General features: G+C 40.5%; 1 protein-coding gene and 1 long non-coding RNA gene across 7 annotated transcripts in view; one reads left to right on the top strand and one right to left on the bottom strand.

Annotated features, from left to right (window-relative positions):
* TMEM117 (transmembrane protein 117) overlaps positions 1–20,031 on the bottom strand; it is a 563,388-nt gene that overhangs the window by 213,875 nt on the left and 329,482 nt on the right. The gene's annotated exons all lie outside the window — the stretch shown is intronic.
* On the top strand, positions 4,088–4,781 carry LOC126931324 (uncharacterized). 2 transcript variants are annotated; one of them, XR_007717830.1, is made up of 4 exons: positions 4,088–4,206; positions 4,257–4,356; positions 4,507–4,556; positions 4,710–4,770. It is a non-coding gene; the product is annotated as an uncharacterized LOC126931324 (long non-coding RNA). The 2 variants fall into 2 exon arrangements; XR_007717831.1 differs by lacking the exon at positions 4,507–4,556 and having other exon boundaries at positions 4,710–4,781.

Raw genomic sequence — 20,031 nt, 5'->3', positions numbered from 1 at the left:
ATGGTAGTTTCTTTTGCTGTGCAGAAGCTCTTTAGTTTCATTAGATCCCATTTGTCAATTTTGGCTTTTGTTGCCATTGCTTTTGGTGTTTTAGACATGAAGTCGTTGACCATGCCTATCCTGAATGGTATTACCTAGGTTTTCTTCTAGGGTTTTTATGGTATTAGGTCTAACATTTAAATTAATCCATCTTGAATTAATTTTCGTATAAGGAGTAAGGAAAGGATCCAGTTTCAGCTTTCTACTTATGGCTAGCCAATTTTGCCAGCACCATTTATTAAAAGGGAATCCTTTCCCCATTTCTTGTTTCTCTCAGGTTTATCAAAGATCATATGGCTGTAGATGTGTGGTATTATTTCTGAGGGCTCTGTTCTGTTTCACTGGTCTATATCTCTGTTTTGGTACCAGTACCATGCTGTTTGGTTACTGTAGCCTTGTAGTATAGTTTGAAGTCAGGTAGTGTGATGCCTCCAGCATTGTTCTTTTGACTTAGGATTGTCTTGGAGATGCGGGCTCTTTTTGGCTTCCATATGCACTTTAAAGCAGTTTTTTCCAATTCTGTGAAGAAAGTCATTGGTAGCTTGATGCGGATGGCACTGAATCTATAAATTACCTTGGGTAGTATGGCCATTTTCACAATATTGATTCTTCCTATCCATGAGCATGGTATGTTCTTCCATTTGCTTGTATCCTCTTTTATTTCACTGAGCAGTGGTTTGTAGTTCTCCTTGAAGAGGTCCTTTACATCCCTTGTAAGTTGGGTTTCTAGGTTTTTTATTCTCTTTGAAGCTATTGTGAATGGGAGTTCATTCATGATTTGGCTCTCTGTTTGTTTGTTACTGGTATATAAGAATGCTTCTGATTTTTGCACATTGATTTTGTATCCTGAGACTTTGCTGAAGTTGCTTATCAGCTGAAGGAGATTTTGGGCTGAGATGATGGGGTTTTCTAAATATACAATCATGTCATCTGCAAAGAGGGACAATTTTGACTTCTTCTTTTCCTAACTGAATACCCTTCCTTCTCTTGCCTGATTGCCCTAGCCAGAACTTCCAACACTATGTTGAATAGGAGTGGTGAGAGAGGGCATCCCTGTCTTGTGCCAGTTTTCAAAGGGAATTTTTCCAGTTTTTGCCCTTTCAGTATGATATTGGCTGTGGGTTTGTCATAAATAGCTCTTATTATTTTGAGACATGTTCCATCAATACTGAATTTATTGAGAGTTTTTAGCATGAAGGGCTGTTGAATTTTGTCAAAGGCCTTTTCTGCATCTACTGAGATAATCATGTGGTTTTTGTCTTTGGTTCTGTTTATATGCTGGATTACGTTTATTGATTTGCATATGTTGAACCAGCCTTGCATCCCAGGGATGAAGCCCACTTGATCATGGTGGATAAACTTTTTGATGTGCTGCTGGATTCGGTTTACCAGTATTTTATTGAGGATTTTTGCATCGATGTTCATCAGGGATATTGGTCTAAAATTCTCTTTTTTTGTTGTGTCTCTGCCAGGCTTTGGTATCAGGATGATGTTGGCCTCATAAAATGAATTAGGGAGGATTCCCTCTTTTTCTATTGATCAGAATAGTTTCAGAAGGAATGGTACCAACTCCTCCTTGTACCTCTGGTAGAATTCGGCTGTGAATCCATCTGGTCCTGGACTTTTTTTGGTTGGTAGGCTATTAATTATTGCCTCAATTTCAGAGCCTGCTATTGGTCTATTCAGGGATTCAATTTCTTCCTGGTTTAGTCTTGTGCATTTTCACGTAGTTCTTATGTTATGGTTTTCATATCTATCAGTTCTTTTAAGGTCCTCTCTGCATTGATCATTCTAGTTATCCATTCATCCATTCTTTTTTCAAGGTTTTTAGTTTCTTTGTGCTGGTTACATAGTTCGTCCTTTAGCTCTGAGAAGTTTGATCGACTGAAACCTTCTTCTCTCAACTCGTCAAAGTCATTCTCCATCCAGCTTTGTTCCGTTGCTGGTGATGAGCTGCATTCCTTTGGAGGGGGAGATGCGCTCTGATTTTTTGAATTTCCAGCTTTTCTGCATTGCTTTTTCCCCATCTTTGTGGTTTTATCTGCCTTTGGTCTTTGATGATGGTGACGTACTGATGGGATTTTGGTGTGGGTGTCCCATCTGTTTGTTAGTTTTCCTTCTAACAGTCAGGACCCTCAGCTGTAGGTCTGTTGGAGTTTGCTTGAGGTCCATTCCAGACCGTTTGCCTGGGTATCAGCAGCAGAGGCTGCAGAAGATAGAATATTGCTGAACAGCAAGTGTTGCTGTCTGATTCTTGCTCTGGAAGCTTCGTCTCAAGGGTGTACCCCGCCATATGAGGTGTGAAGTGTCAGTCTGCACCTAGTGGGGGATGTCTCCCAGTTAGGCTACTCAGGGGTCAGGGACCCACTTGAGCAAGCAGTCTGTCCGTTCTCAGATCTCAACCTCCATGCTGGGAGATACATTGTTCTCTTCAAAGCTGTCAGACAGGGACATTTACCTCTGCCGAAGTTTCTGCTGCTTTTTGTTTAGCTATGCCCTGTCCCCACAGGAGGAGTCTACAGAGGCAGGCCAGCCTCCTTGAGCTGTGGTGGGCGCCACCCAATTCGAGCTTCCTGGAGGCTTTGTTTACCTACTTAAGACTCAGCAATGGTGGGCGCCCCTCCCCCAGTCTCGCTGCTGCCTTGCTGTTAGGTCACAGACTGCTGTGCTAGCAATGAGGGAGGCTCCATGTGTGTGGGACCCTCTGGGCCAGGTGTGGGATATAATCTCCTAGTGTGCCATTTGCTAAGATCCCTGGTAAAGCGCAGTATTAGGGTGGGAGTTACTCGATTTTCCAGGTGTTGTGTGTCTCAGTTTCCCTTGGCTAGGAAAAGGGATTCCCTTCCCCCTTGTGCTTCCCAGGTGAGGTGATGCCTTGCCCTGCTTCAGCTCTCACTGGTGGGGCTGCACCAGCTGAACAGCACCAATTGTCCAGCACTCCCTAGTGAGATGAACTCGGTACCTCAGCTGAAAATGCAGAAATCACCCGTCTTCTGTGTCACTTATGCTAAGAGCTGGAGGCTGGAGCTGTTCCTATTCGGCCATTTTGCTCAGGATCCAAAAGTTATTTTAAAGTAACAGTTTGGATTAAAAGGGTTTTTTGTTTAACTACACATCAAATGAAGTTATTTCTGCATACAAGATGGAGGTGCTACTGACCGACTCATCACACTTTTGCCAATCAGTACGACTAAGCTATGAGGTGCCTGCATCCACTTGCTGAAATTCAGGATAACTCTAGGCATGGCAGGGGATATATGTCTGAATTATCTAGTAGACTTTTTTTCTGGGCTTTCATAACAATTCTATGATGGCTTAAAACCTTTAAGTATGTAGCGAGACATGGTAATATGTCAGGTAGTTCTTTTACATGGTTGTTTACAAAATCTCACTGGACAAAATAGAGGAACAGGAGTTGCATGTGGCTTAATGAGGGAATGTTGATGATGATGATGATGATGATGATGATGATGATGATAGTGATCACAGCAGAGACACACTGTCTGCCATAAATGTGTGCTCTCACTTACCAACCATTAACACTGGGAACTGGCTGCCCAGTAAGGGCCCACATTTTTGGTGCATTTATGAAGCTAGGCGAGGCCATGTGATTAGTGCTGCTCAATGGAATGTGAGTTGAAGTGATTTATTTCACTTTTAGGTGGTGTTAGTTATAAACCTTCTTTTTTATTTTCTTGTACCTAGATAAAGAAGACACTGAGGCCCTAAGGGATGGCTGAGCTACCAAATAAAAAGAGAGTGCACCACTAAATCACAACATGGAAGAAAGCCAGCTGCCAACCAGGACAGCCCACAATGGATTGTTATATAGCACTGAAATGTTTGGGTTATTTGTTATTACACTTAGTATTTCCCAAAATAACACAATGATAAAGATAGTCAGCAATAATAGACCACTGTGATGGTTAATATTAGGTGTCAACTTGACTGGATTGAGGGATGCCTAGATGGCTGAAGAAGCATTGTTCCTGGGTGTGTCTACGAGGGTACTGCCAGGTGGGCTGAAGAAGCATTGTTCCTGGGTGTGTCCGCGAGGGTACTGCCAGGTGGGCTGAAGAAGCATTGTTCCTGGGTGTGTCTGCGAGGGTACTGCCAGGTGGGCTGAAGCAGCATTGTTCCTGGGTGTGTCCGCGAGGGTACTGCCAGGTGGGCTGAAGCAGCATTGTTCCTGGGTGTGTCCACGAGGGTACTGCCAGGTGGGCTGAAGAAGCATTGTTCCTGGGTGTGTCCGCGAGGGTACTGCCAGGTGGGCTGAAGAAGCATTGTTCCTGGGTGTGTCTGCGAGGGTACTGCCAGGTGGGCTGAAGCAGCATTGTTCCTGGGTGTGTCCGCGAGGGTACTGCCAGGTGGGCTGAAGCAGCATTGTTCCTGGGTGTGTCCGCGAGGGTACTGCCAGGTGGGCTGAAGAAGCATTCTTCCTGGGTGTGTCCGCGAGGGTACTGCCAGGTGGGCTGAAGAAGCATTGTTCCTGGGTGTGGCTACGAGGGTACTGCCAGGTGGGCTGAAGCAGCATTGTTCCTGGGTGTGTCCGCGAGGGTACTGCCAGGTGGGCTGAAGCAGCATTGTTCCTGGGTGTGTCCACGAGGGTACTGCCAGGTGGGCTGAAGAAGCATTGTTCCTCCTGGGTGTGTCCGCGAGGGTACTGCCAGGTGGGCTGAAGAAGCATTGTTCCTGGGTGTGGCTACGAGGGTACTGCCAGGTGGGCTGAAGAAGCATTGTTCCTGGGTGTGTCTGCGAGGGTACTGCCAGGTGGGCTGAAGAAGCATTGTTCCTGGGTGTGGCTACAAGGGTACTGCCAGGTGGGCTGAAGAAGCATTGTTCCTGGGTGTGTCTGCGAGGGTACTGCCAGGTGGGCTGAAGAAGCATTGTTCCTGGGTGTGTCTGCGAGGGTACTGCCAGGTGGGCTGAAGAAGCATTGTTCCTGGGTGTGTCCGCGAGGGTACTGCCAGGTGGGGTTGACATTTGAGTCAGTAGACTGGGAAGAAAGATCCACCAATTGGTGGGTACCATCCAATTGGCTGCCAGCAAGGCTGGAACAAAGCAAGTGGAAGAAGGAAGATAAGCAGCTTGCTGCTGAGTCTTCCCACGCTCACTCTTCCCTTGCCATGCTGGACACTTGGCTTACTCTCTTCCTGGTCTTCGACATCAAACTCCAGGTTCCTTGGCCTTTTTGAACTCTAGGATTTGCACCAGTGGACTCCCAGAAGCTCTTGGGCCTTCAGCCTCAGACTGAGGGTTGCATTGTCAGCTTCCCTGGTTTTGAGGCTTTTGGACTTGGACTGAGCCACACTACAGCTTGCAGATGGCTTATGATGGGACTTTGTCTTTTAATTGTGTGAGCCAATTCTCCCTAATAAACTTCCTTTATGTATGTATCTATAAGGCAGTTTTTTTCCTTTTTTTTTTAGACGGAGTCTTGCTCTTGTCACCCAGGCTGGAGTGCAGTGGTGTGATCTCGGCTCACTGCAACCTCTGCCTCCTGGGTTCAAGTGATTTTTCTGCCTCAGCCTCCTGAGCAGCTGGGATTACAGGCACCCACCACCACACCAGGCTAATTTTTGTACTTTTAGTAGAAATGGGGTTTTGCCAGTTTGGCCAGGCTGGTCTCGAATTCCTGACCTCAGAAGATCTGCCCACCTCGGCCTCCTAAAGTGCTGGGATTACAGGCATGACTCATTGCACCCAGCCATATAAAGCAGTTTATATATATATCCTCTTAGTTCTGTCTCTCTGGAGAACCCTAATACAACTACTTACTATGTGTCAAGTATTATGCTAAGCAATTTATATACGTTATCCCATTTAAAGTGTATCCCAGACTCTCAAAAGTAGATATGTTATCTCCTTTTAAACGGGAGGAAAAAAACATAATGTAGACTATTGCATAATTTATCAAGGGTAATTTAAATATTGTATCTTTTACATAATAGATTTGAGAACCATGTCTAGGATCTCTTTTCAACCGAAACTCTTAACTACAATGTGGTATTTATAGGTTTGAAATTGGTAGAATGACCTTATCCAAACAGCGTGATTAATGAAATGATGCCCACCTAGAGGGAACACTGAGGTTTAATATATCAATCAATGAACTGGATGAAGATATACAGTTCTACATATCAAACCTGCAGGTGACAGGGAGCCGACACAGATAAGTAGACTACATGAGAGAAAAGGATCAAAACATCTATTAAAAGAATACAGAAATGACTGGGGTCTTATAAGTTAAAAATAAATAATGTTAAATATAAGTTTCTGTTATCATAGCCAATAAACAAATGAGATAAGTACGGAATGGGAGTGGCATGGCTTAGTAGTGACAAGAGTTATATGACAAAGTTTCGTTGTCAGTGCATTCAATAAGGGTCAATACATTGACGTGATTATCAGAGACAAATGTAATATTGGGCTAAATTAACAGTGTACCTAAAGCATAAGAGGTAACAGCAGAACTCCCCATTTTAAGAAAAACATTGGTAAGTGACCAAGATACTGAAGCATCTTGAATTCAAGTCAATTAAGAAATAACAAGCTGTTGTAGATGCTTGCCCTGAAAAAAAAACTACTTAGGTGAATCATATTATGTGTCTTTAATTATATAATAGTTTGTTATATGGAAGAGAAAGTTTTGGTATAACCTCAAAAGTTGGAACAATAATCACAGAACGTAAGCTCAGGAAAAGTGATTTGGGGGTCACTGTAAGGAGAAAATTTCAAAAACTGAGACTTGTCAAGAGCTGGAATGGGCTTTCCTGTGAGGTAATGAGGTTTCCATTACTGGAGGCATCTAAGCATAGTCTAGACAATTCTTTTGCAAGAATAATCCAATGCTGAAATTAACAAAATAATCATGAACTTCTCCTCCAAAACTGAGAAACTGCAATTAAATGGATGATTTATAACTAAATTTTAGTCAGTTCATACCCAAATCAGTCACCACTTTATAAGTTGTGAAGACTGAGTTATTAATAACTTTCCTGAAGCATGGTGAATAGGATAGGATAAAAATCTAATAAAAAAAGAAATATACAGTGTTTCAGCCTTTGTATACCCAGCTCACCACCACTAACTGAATTTTGAACAATCCACTTCCCTCTACCTGCAGAGGCACAGCCACAAATAAACATAGAACACAAATAAGCTATAAATAAATAAATATCTCAATTATAGTCTGTGCTTATGATTATGTGTGGAAAGAGCTGACTACAAGACTTGGGTAACAGGATTGCAAAGAGCTTGTTCATTTTGCATTGAGCCTTCAATGAGGTGTAACAGTAAATTTTTTGTGTAAAGAAGAAAAGGAAAATGGATGCTCAATAATATTTTGCCCAGCACATACAAATTTTTTATCTAGTGAAATTCACAGACTTAGAGACTTGACCATTTAGTCACAAATAGTTAGAAATATCTTTCTTTTCTAAAGCAATGTTTCTTTCCTGAAGTGATAGGTACTACACCATAAATTGAATGCTCCTACATGAAACCAGTAAGAAATGTCTCTTATATTTCTTTAATGGTTTGTAGCTCAATTTTTGTTCATCTGAAAGATGCAGCTGGGACAGTAGTTTATCAATATGAGTAACATGACTGGCTTGAGTATTTTACAGTCATGCAGAACTTTACCCCTTTCCTTCCTGAGCTAGTCCTCCATGATATAATATTGTACCAAACTTCATTTTTTATATTCTTAACACTGTTACTCTCTTCTTGTGTTGTTTTATAAAATTCTGTGAGGATAGCATTTTAAGGACAGTTATTTTGAGACATATATATATGTATATGCATGTGTGTGTGTGCATATATATATATATATTGTGTGTGTGTATATAGCATTCTTTCCATCACCAGTAGCAATTCCATAGTACTAGAAACACCTCACAATGCAGAGAATGAAATGGTTATAGTCAAGTGACAGCCACCAAATTTTATTCTCCATATAGAATTATTTTAAAAGGGAAAAATATTTCCTTTTAGTTTAATTAAACCAGAGCTTAATTACAAGCTGAAAACAAGCTCTATGGCCAATTTCCCTTGGACTCTATGTTAAGTTATTTGAACTCTCATCCTTCTCTCCACGTGTAAGGCAAAAATAAAAAAAAAAATAGTTATCTGGCACAACTATGTTTGACAGCCTAAGTGCTAAACTCTATACAACTTTATGGGGATCCATGGATAAACAAATCATAGCTCTTCCCATTGAGGAATTCAGTTTGATAGGGATCTCTATACACGAGATTACTAGTTAACAAAGACTTGCACACTAAAGCAATACTGAGCTAGCACTTCTATACTTCATATTAACAGAGATGTATTATTCACTTGTTCATTCCACACCTGTGGATGTATGTACTGGGCATGTACTATGTGCCAAGCACCATTCTAAGTACTGGGTATAAAACAAAGAATGAAAGAGAAAAAAATTGTTGCCCTAGCAGAGCTTAAGTTCTACTAAAAATGATAATGTTCCAGTCTAGTCAACCCTAAGTGAGGCAAGCACTTTCATATGTAAATGGTGTTATTCTTCATAATATTAGTAATAATATCTGAGAAGAAAGTTTGAAATAGGTATAAGATTAAACTTCTTTCTTAAAAATCAGAAAAACAAATAAAATACCTTCCTTCTTCCATCTCCCCTTTGAGTTTGCATTTTATTTTTCTTCCATTACAAACTTCTTGAATAAATCATCTACACTTTCTGTTCTTTATCTTCATCTCCCACTTAACCTGACTGTCTCCAAATTATTTCTACTTGATAACATCTACTGAACTGACTTCCTACATATCAACAAAAACCATTCATTCATTTCAATTAAACCAATAAACATGTGTCCAAGACTCTGTATACCTGACTTTCCAGCAGCATTTGCTACAGTTGACCACTGCTCCCTTTTACAGTTCTCATTCCTTTCATTTGTGATACTGTTCTTATCTGCTGCCCCTCCTCCATCTCTGCTGTCAGTCTTTATCAGTCTACCTTTTCCAGCTCTACCTTCTTCATTTGACAAATAAATAAATAAATGGTGGTATTCCTTGGGCCTTTACCTTAGACCATCATGTCACCTAACTACATACTCTCTGCTCAGGTAACTCCCATAACCTCTATAATCATCTGTGGGCAAAAGGTATCTGAATATGTATATCCAATTGTATTCTTCCCTGAGTTATATGCCCTCAGGCTTGAGCTGATCTAGCTCACCCCTTATTTGACATTTCCATTTATACATCTTTCAGCCATCTCAAACTCAACATCATTATCCCCATCCCACTCTAAACAAACTGCTCTTCTTCTAGTGCTCCCTCACTCAGTGAATGACACTAACCCAGTTTCATAAGCCTGGGGTCATCCTTGCTTCCTCCCCATTTTCAACTCCTACCACTAGTATCACAAAATCTCACCAGCTCAACCTCCAAAATACCTGTCAAACATGTCCTCTTCTCTCTTCTCCACCATCAACACCTTAAGCTCCATCTTCTCTGGCCTAAACTCCTAACTGAAATCTCTGCAGCAACTCTTTGTCCTAAAAAAAATTCTCTATTTTCTAGCCAAAGTAGTGATAAAATTTGCTTCAATAGTTTCTTATATCCTTAGAATTCAAAATATTTACCATATTTTAAAATCTTTAAAGCCTGGTCCTTCAGCCTCTCTAGCTCTTTTCCTCACTCATGAAACTTCAGCCAGAATTGTACAATTTCAAGGTCCTTGTGTTTCTAGGAATCTCTTTCTGTTTGGATCTTCAAACACTCTGATCCTTCTCCATGAGACTCCATGCCCCTGTTGCCACTGCCTCTCTTCAACCTGATGGCTGAGTTTCATTCTTCAGGCATCACCACTTTTTTCGAGAGGTCTGACTTGATCTCCTTTTTTTGAGTCAGGATTTTCTGTTGTGTGATAATCTCACTAGATAAACTCTGTACAAAATGTTCATCAAATGCTCAACACATCTAAATATATTTGTTTTCCCTGCCAAACTGTAAACTCCCTAAAAGTGAGAATTCTGTGTATCTTATTTACACAGAGTACTAGTTATGAGATAGGTATTCAGTACATTTTTGTTGAATAAAAGAAGGAATAAATAAATGAATGACTTTATTAAAGGTATTCAAAATTGTGGCCTAAGAAAACTCAAAATAAGTAACAAATATAACTGATAAAATTTCATCAGCATGTTATATACTAAAACAAAAAAACTAAACTACCCAGAGCACAAAACTCAAAAGAATAGTTAAGTACAGTGAGCAGGGGTTGGCAACCTTTTTCTGTAAAGAATTGGATAGTAAATATTTTGGGCTTTTGGGGCCACAGTGTCTCTCTTTCATAACTTCTCAACCAGTTATTTTATCCCAAAACAAACTATGCACAATATGTTAACAAACGATTGTGGCTGTGTTCCAGTAAACTTTATTCACAAAAAACAATGGTAGGCTGGATATGACCCAAGGATGATAGTTCTCTCATCTCTTCATTAAATGTCCATATGATAATACATTTGGTTAAAAAAAAAAAAAGATATTCACAAAGTATGTTCTCTAATATGCTTAGATTATAATGTCAAGAAAAGAAATCTGGGATTCTCCAAATTTTACATAGAGTTAAATTAATATGGTTAAAATATTTGCATGGAAAAAGCTTAAAAACTTAAAAAAAATGTTAAAAGCAATTACCAGTGGGTCATGAATGTATGGAGAATTGATTTCTTTTTGAGCCTTTCTGAATTTTCTTAGACATTAACCATTTGTTTTGTATTTAGAAATAAATAATTCATCATTTTAATAATTAGGGGAAAATAAGCATTAAAAGTATTAAGTGTAAAGAAAATTTATCCATAAATAACTAGAAGAAAATATGTGGGAAACATTTATTTGACTTACTGATAAACTTCTATTATTAAAATTTATAAAATAAATTTCAAAGAAAAAAAAATACATAATAATATCACAATCAAACATTTTATGAAAATAAATATTTAAAGTACCCAAAACAACCTGGGAGGTTTTGTGCAGAAAGTCTGATAAACATTAATATATTATCTATATTAAGAATCTATTGGTAATAAGAAAGATTCTAGTGTTTTAAGCAGCTAAAGAATAAAATAATGTCAAACAGGCAGTTCATGAAACTACACACATCTCACAAACGTATGAAAAAAATCCACATCCAAACTCAAAAGAAGGCAACCAAGTTAAACACCCTGGCAAATGGCCTCCAACTGTAAAAATCATTGTAAAAACAATTTTACTTTTTATCCTCAGTAAAATAAAGAAAGTTATTAAATTGATAAAATAAGAACAGGTTGCCAGGCATGGTGGCTCACGCCTATAATTCCAGCACTTTGGGAGGACGAGGAAGATGGATTGCCTGAGCTCAGGAGTTTGAGACCAGCCTGGGAAACACGGTAAAACCTCGTCTCTACTAAAAATACAAAACATTAGCCAGGCATGCTGGCACACACCTGTGGTCCCCGCTACTTGGGAGGGTGAGGTGGGAGGATCGCTTGACCCTGGGAGGCAGAGGTTGCAGTGAGTCAAGATTTCACCACTGCACTCCAACCTGGGTGACAGAGAAAGACCTCATCTCAAAAACAAAAACAAAAACAAAACAGAAAAACGCAACAAAAACAGGCTACTTTAAAAGGTTATAACTTGAAACTAAGAAAGATTTTGCGGCCTGGGGCCATGGCCCACGCCTGTAATCCCGGCATTTCTGGAGGCCGAGGTGGGTGGATCACATGAGGTCAGGAGTTCGAGACCAGCCTGTCCAACATAGCGAAACCCCATCTCTACTAAAAATACAAAAATTAGCCAGGTGTGTTGGCATGTGCCTGTAATCTCAGTTACTGGGGAGGCTGGGGCAGGAGAATCGCTTGTACCCAGGAGACAGAGGTTACAGTGAGCTGAGATCGTGCCACTGTACTCCAGCCTGGGCGACACAGTGAAACTCAGTCTCAATAAAAAAAAAGAAAAGAAAAGAAAGAAAGATTTTGCAAAGAAAACTACCATATAAGTAGGTGTGCTGAAATTAAAAACACATGCACATAACATAGGCAGTGTTATGGGTTTAACTGTGTTCCTGAAAAGTATACATTGAAATCCTAGCCCCTACAGAATGTGACCTTATTTGGAAATAGGGTCATTTTAGATTTGATTAGTTAAGATGTCATACTGGAATAGGTGAGCCCTTAATCCAGTATGACTGGTGTCCTAATAGGAATAGGAGAGCGATTCAGAAAGAAAAACTGCCATGTAAAGACACAGAGACATACAGCGAGAAGACAGTCATGTGAATGAAAATGGAGGCAGAGGAGTGAATTACGATACCACAAGCCAAAGGATGTCTCAAGTCACCAGAAGCTAAAGAGGAAAGAAAGGATCCTCCCCTGGTGGCTTAGAGGAAGCATGGCCCTGCCAACACCTTGGTTTCAGACTGCTAGCCTCAGAACTGGGAGAGAATACATTTTGGTTATTTTAAGCCTCTTATTTAATGGTACTTGCTTATGGCAGCCATAGGAATCTAATACAGACAGTAAATAACAGAATATACAATCCTAAAAGAACCTGTGAAAAGTGTTCTCCAGTGGCTTTCCACTCTCCCCAGCATAAAATCCATTCATCTTAACAGAGCCTTCAAGACTTTTACCTGATGTGGCCACTGCTTACAACCAAACTTCATCTCCCAAGCACTGCTGCCTCACCCACTATGTTTTATTCTGGTCATCTTTGAGTTCCTCAAGGATGTTAGTTCCCTTGAGCTAAGGTCTTGGCTGTCTTGGGGCCTTGCACATGCTGTTCCCTATGCCTGGAACACTCTTCCCTCCACTTTCTCTCTGCTTGGCTCCTTCTTATACTTCTCTCCTCCTCAGCAAAAATGTTACTTTCCCAAGAGGCATTCCTTAATCATCTCTAAAGTTACCGTCCCCTCTCCCAATCTTGGTATTTTCTTTTTTTTTTTTGAGACGGAGTCTCACTCTGTCGCCCAGGCTGAAGTGCACTGGCCGGATCTCAGCTCACTGCAAGCTCCGCCTCCCGGGTTCATGCCATTCTCCTGCCTCAGCCTCCCGAGTAGCTAGGACTACAGGCGCCCGCCACCTCGCCCAGCTAGTTTTTTTTTGTATTTTTAGTAGAGACGGGGTTTCACCGTGTTAGCCAGGATGGTCTCGATTTCCTGACCTCGTGGTCCACCCGTCTCGGCCTCCCAAAGTGCTGGGATTACAGGCTTGAGCCACCGCACCCGGCCCAATCTTGGTATTTCTTATCATGGCAATCAGTTTCTGCAATAGAAAATAGCATAGTTAAAAGGAGTCTAACTTAGATGGGATAATTAGGGACAGCCTCTTGACATGTCGGACCACTGAATGGGTAAAACCATTTTACTATGATACTAAATACTATTGCTGAGAATCATAACTTGGGAGAAATCTTTCAGGAATACATTTGGCTCAATGTATTCAGAGGCTTCAAAAATATGTTCTAAGAAAAAAACGGGGGAAAGAGACAGTTTTTCCTTTCAAAAGAATTCCAGTCAATCAATGTCGAAGGAAAGAGGGAAATACAGTATCACCATTAGGCAAACACCACAGTAATAATTATTGCTGATAAGATCGACTAATGGATTTTAAGATTAATGGGCAAAAGTTGAGGAGAAATAGGATATTTGTATAAGTCTCAAAGTTAACTCCTTCAAGATATTCATTAATAAAAAGAGAAAATACAGAATACTGGATCAGATCTCAGAACAGAAAAATATGTTGTTGCTGGCAAAATTTGAATAAGATCTGTAGTTTTGTCTTTGCACAAATGTCAATTTCCTGATTGTATAACTGAATTGTGATTATGTAAAGCATTAACATTAAGAGAAACTTGTTGAAGGGTACAAGGAACTCTCTATATCATTTTCGCAACTGTTTTGTCAGACTAAAATTATTTCAAAATAAAAAGTTAAAAACTTTAAAATTAATTTTAAAAAGTCACAGGGAAAAGAGAACATTGATCCAACAAGATGTAAAATTCACTGGTTCTGCCTCCAGGAGGTAGAAAGAAACTTGCTTGGTTCTTTAGACCTTGCTTGGCCTACATTGAATGCATGTAGGTCTGTATTGAAAATGCAGGCTTTAAAACATTTCATCCAGAAAAGAAAAATAAAGGTGGAGGTCTCACATTTCCTAATTTCAAAACTTACTACAAAGAAGGGAAAAGCTTCATGACACTGGAATTGGCAATGATTTCTTGATATACTATAAAAAGCGCATGGAATAAAACAAAAAATAAATTGAATTTCAAAGTTAGAAACTTTTGTGTTTCGGGGGGGCAGAGCAAAATGGCCGAACAGGAACAGCTCCAGTCTCCAACTCCCAGCGCTAGCAATACAGAAGACCGGTGATTTCTGCATTTTCAACTGAGGTACTGGGTTCATCTCACTAGGGAGTGCCAGACAATCAGTGCTGGTAAGCTGCTGCAGCCCGACCAGCGAGAGCTGAAGCAGGATGAGGCATCGCCTCACCTGGAAAGCGCAAGGGGAAAGGGAATCCCTTTTCCTAGCCAGGGGAACTGAGACACACAAAACCTGGAAAATCAGGTAACTCCCACCCCAATACTACGCTTTAAGCAAACAGGCACACCAGGAGATTATATCCCACACCTGGCCGGGAGGGTCCCATGCCCACAGAGCCTCCATCATTGCTAGCACAGCAGTCTGCGATCTAACCGCAAGGCAGCAGTAGGCTGCTGAGGCTTAAGTAGGTAAACAAAGCCACTGGGAAGCTCAAACTGGGTGGAGCTCACAGCAGCTCAAGGAAACCTGCCTGTCTCTGTAGACTCCACCTCTGGGGAAAGGGCACAGCTAAACAACAACAAAAGCAGCAGAAACCCCTGCAGACTCAAACGACTCTGTCTGACAGCTTTGAAGAGAGCAGTGGATCTCCCAACACGGAGGTTGAGATCTGAGAAGGGACAGACTGCCTGCTCAAGTGGGTCCCTGACCCCTGAGTAGTGTAGCTGGGAGACATCCCCCACTAGGGGCAGTCTGACACCCCACACCTCACAGGGTGGAGTACACCCCTGAGAGGAAGCCTCCAAAGCAAGAATCAGACAGGTACACTCGCTGTTCAGCAATATTCTATCTGCTGCAGCCTCTGCTGCTGATACCCAGGCAAACAGGGTCTGGACTGGACCTCAAGCAATCTCCAACAGACCTACAGCTGAGGGTCCTGACTGTTAGAAGGAAAACTATCAAGCAGGAAGGACACCTACACCAAAACCCCATCAGTACGTCACCATCATCATCAAAGACCAGAGGCAGATAAAACCACAAAGATGGGGAAAAAGCAGGGCAGAAAAGCTGGAAATTCAAAAAATAAGAGCGCATCTCCCCCGGCAAAGGAGCGCAGCTCATCGCCAGCAACGGATCAAAGCTTCACGGAGAATGACTTTGACGAGATGAGAGAAGAAGGCTTCAGTCCATCAAACTTCTCAGAGCTAAAGGAGGAATTACGTACCCAGCGCAAAGAAACTAAAAATCTTGAAAAAAAAGTGGAAGAATTGATGGCTAGAGTAACTAATGCAGAGAAGGTCATAAACGAAATGAAAGAGATGAAAACCATGACACGAGAAATACGTGACAAATGCACAAGCTTCAGTAACTGACTCGATCAACTGGAAGAAAGAGTATCAGCGATTGAGGATCAAATGAATGAAATGAAGCGAGAAGAGAAACCAAAAGAAAAAAGAAGAAAAAGAAATGAACAAAGCCTGCAAGAAGTATGGGATTATGTAAAAAGACCAAATCTACGTCTGATTGGGGTGCCTGAAAGAGAGGGGGAAAAAGGAACCAAGTTGGAAAGCACTCTTCAGGATATCATCCAGGAGAACTTCCCCAACCTAGTAGGGCAGGCCAACATTCAAATCCAGGAAATACAGAGAACGCCACAGAGATATTCCTTGAGAAGAGCAACTCCAAGACACATAATTACCAGATTCACCAAAGTTGAAATGAAGGAAAAAATCTTAAGGGCCGCCAGAGAGAAAGGTCGGGTTACCCACAAAGGGAAGCCCATCACACTAACAGGAGATCTCTCGGCAGAAACTCTACAAACCAGAAGAGAGTGGGGGCCAATATTCAACATTCTTAAAGAAAAGAATTTTAAACCCAGAATTTCATATCTAGCCAAATTAACTTTCATAAGTGAAAGAGAAATAAAATCCTTTACAGATAAGCAAATGCTTAGAGATTTTGTCACCACTAGGTCTGCCTTACAAGAGACCCTGAAGGAAGCACTAAGCATGGAAAGGAACAACTGGTACCAGCCATTACAAAAACAGGCGAAAATGTAAAGACCATCGAGGCTAGAAGAAACTGCATCAACTAATGAGCAAAATAACCAGTTAATATCATAATGGCAGGATCAAGTTCACACATAACAATCTTAACCTTAAATGTAAATGGACTAAATGCTCCAATTAAAAGACACAGACTGGCAAACTGGATAAAGAGTCAAGACCCATCAGTCTGCTGTATTCAGGAGACCCATCTCACATGCAGAGACATACATAGGCTCAAAATAAAGGGATGGAGGAAGATTTACCAAGCAAATGGAGAACAAAAAAAAGCAGGGGTTGCAATCCTAGTCTCTGATAAAACAGACTTTAAACCATCAAAGATCAAAAGAGAAAAAGAAGGCCATTACATAATGGTAAAAGGATCAATTCAACAGGAAGAGCTAACTATCATAAATATATATGCACCCAATACAGGAGCACCCAGATTCATAAAGCAAGTCCTTAGAGACTTACAAAGAGACTTAGACTCCCATACAATAATAATGGGAGACTTCAACACTCCACTGTCAACATTAGACAGATCAACGAGACAGAAAGTTAACAAGGATATCCAGGAATTGAACTCATCTCTGCAGCAAGCAGACCTAATAGACATCCATAGAACTCTCCACCCCAAATCAACAGAATATACATTCTTCTCAGCACCACATCGCACTTATTCCAAAATTGACCACATAATTGGAAGTAAACCACTCCTCAGCAAATGTAAAAGAACAGAAATTATAACAAACTGTCTCTCAGACCATAGTGCAATCAAACTAGAACTCAGGACTAAGAAACTCAATCAAAACCGCTCAACTACATGGAAACTGAACAACCTGCCCCTGAATGACTACTGGGTACATAATGAAATGAAGGCAGAAATAAAGATGTTCTTTGAAACCAATGAGAACAAAGATACAACATACCAGAATCTCTGGGACACATTTAAAGCAGTGTGGAGAGGGAAATTTATAGCACTAAATGCCCACAAGAGAAAGCAGAAAAGGTCTAAAATTGACACTCTAATATCACAATTAAAAGAACTAGAGAAGCAAGAGCAAACACATTCAAAAGCTAGCAGAAGGCAAGAAATAACTAAGATCAGAGCAGAACTGAAGGAGATAGAGACACAAAAAACCCTCCAAGAAATCAATGAATCCAGGAGTTGGTTTTTTGAAAAGATCAACAAAATTGACAGACCACTAGCAAGACTAATAAAGAAGAAAAGAGAGAGGAATCAAATCGACGCAATTAAAAATGATAAAGGGGATATCACCACCGACCCCACAGAAATACAAACTACCATCAGAGAATACTATGAACACCTCTACGCAAATAAACTAGAAAATCTAGAAGAAATGGATAATTTCCTGGACACTTACACTCTTCCAAGACTAAACCAGGAAGAAGTTGAATCCCTGAATAGACCAATAGCAGGCTCTGAAATTGAGGCAATAATTAATAGCCTACCAACCAAAAAAAGTCCAGGACCAGATGGATTCACAGCTGAATTCTACCAGAGGTACAAGGAGGAGTTGGTACCATTCCTTCTGAAACTATTCCGATCAACAGAAAAAGAGGGAATCCTCCCTAACTCATTTTATGAGGCCAACATCATCCTGATACCAAAGCCTGGCAGAGACACAACAAAAAAAGAGAATTTTAAAACAATATCCCTGATGAACATGGATGCAAAAATCCTCAATAAAATACTGGCAAACCGGATTCAGCAACACATCAAAAAGCTTATCCACCATGATCAAGTGGGCTTCATCCCTGGGATGCAAGGCTGGTTCAAAATTCACAAATCAATAAACACAATCCAGCATATAAACAGAACCAAAGACAAGAACCACATGATTATCTCAATTGATGCAGAAAAGGCTTTTGACAAAATTCAACAGCCCTTCATGCTAAAAACGCTCAATAAATTCGGTATTGATGGAAAGTACCTCAAAATAATAAGAGTTATTTATGACAAACTCACAGCCAATATCATACTGAATGGGCAAAAACTGGAAAAATTCCCTTTGAAAACTGGCACAAGACAGGGATGCCCTCTCTCACCACTCTTATTCAACATACTGTTGGAAGTTCTGGCTAGGGCAATCAGGCAAGAGAAAGAAATCAAGGGTATTCAGTTAGGAAAAGAAGAAGTCAAATTGTCCCTCTTTGCAGATGACATGATTGTATGTTTAGAAAACCCCATTGTCTCAGCCCAAAATCTCCTTAAGCTGATAAGCAACTTCAGCAGAGTCTCAGAATACAAAATTAATGTGCAAAAATCACAAGCATTCTTATACACCAGTAACAGACAAACAGAGAGCCAAATCAGGAATGAACTTCCATTCACAATTGCTTCAAAGAGAATAAAATACCTAGGAATCCAACTTACAAGGGATGTAAAGGACCTCTTTAAGGAGAACTACAAACCACTGCTCAGTGAAATAAAAGAGGACACAAACAAATGGAAGAACATACCATGCTCATGGATAGGAAGAATCAATATCGTGAAAATGGCCATACTAGCCAAGGTTATTTATAGATTCAATGCCATCCCCATCAAGCTACCAATGACTTTCTTCACAGAATTGGAAAAAACTGCTTTAAAGTTCATATGGAACCAAAAAAGAGCCCGCATCTCCAAGACAATCCTAAGTCAAAAGAACAAAGCTGGAGGCATCACGCTACCTGACTTCAAACTATACTACAAGGCTACAGTAACCAAAACAGCATGCTACTGGTACCAAAACAGAGATATAGACTAATGGAACAGAACTGAGTCCTCAGAAATAATACCACACATCTACAGCCATCTGATCTTTGACAAACCTGACAAAAACAAGAAATGGGGAAAGGATTCCCTTTTAATAAATGGTGCTGGGAAAATTGGCTAGCTATAAGTAGAAAGCTGAAACTGGATCCTTTCCTTACTCCTTATATGAAAATTAATTCAAGATGGATTAGAGACTTAAATGTTAGACCTAATACCATAAAAACCCTAGAGGAAAACCTAGGTAGTACCATTCAGGACATAGGCATGGGCAAAGACTTCATGTCTAAAACACCAAAAGCAACGGCAGCAAAAGCCAAAGTTGACAAATGGGATCTCATTAAACTAAAAAGCTTCTGCACAGCAAAAGAAACTACCATCAGAGTGAACAGGCAACCTACAGAATGGGAGAAAATTTTTGCAATCTACTCATCTGACAAAGGGCTAATATCCAGAACCTACAAAGAACTCAAACAAATTTACAAGAAAAAAACAAACAACCCCATCAGAAAGCGGGCAAAGGATATGAACAGACATTTCTCAAAAGAAGACATTCATACAGCCAACAGACACATGAAAAAATGCTCATCATCACTGGCCATCAGAGAAATGCAAATCAAAACCACAGTCAGATACCATCTCACACCACTTAGAATGGCGATCATTAAAAAGTCAGCAAACAACAGGTGCTGGAGAGGATGTGGAGAAATAGGAACACTTTTACACTGTTGGTGGGATTGTAAACTAGTTCAACCATTATGGAAAACAGTATGGCGATTCCTCAAGGATCTAGAACTAGATGTACCATATGACCCAGCCATCCCATTACTGGGGATATACCCAAAGGATTATAAATCATGCTGCTATAAAGACACATGCACACGTAT

The sequence above is a fragment of the Macaca thibetana genome, chromosome 11, assembly GCF_024542745.1.
Source record: "Macaca thibetana thibetana isolate TM-01 chromosome 11, ASM2454274v1, whole genome shotgun sequence".
In the NCBI taxonomy this organism is placed as follows: domain Eukaryota; kingdom Metazoa; phylum Chordata; class Mammalia; order Primates; family Cercopithecidae; genus Macaca; species Macaca thibetana.
The sequence above is the reverse complement of the archived record's forward strand: the minus strand, read 5'-3'. Positions and strand labels throughout refer to the sequence as shown.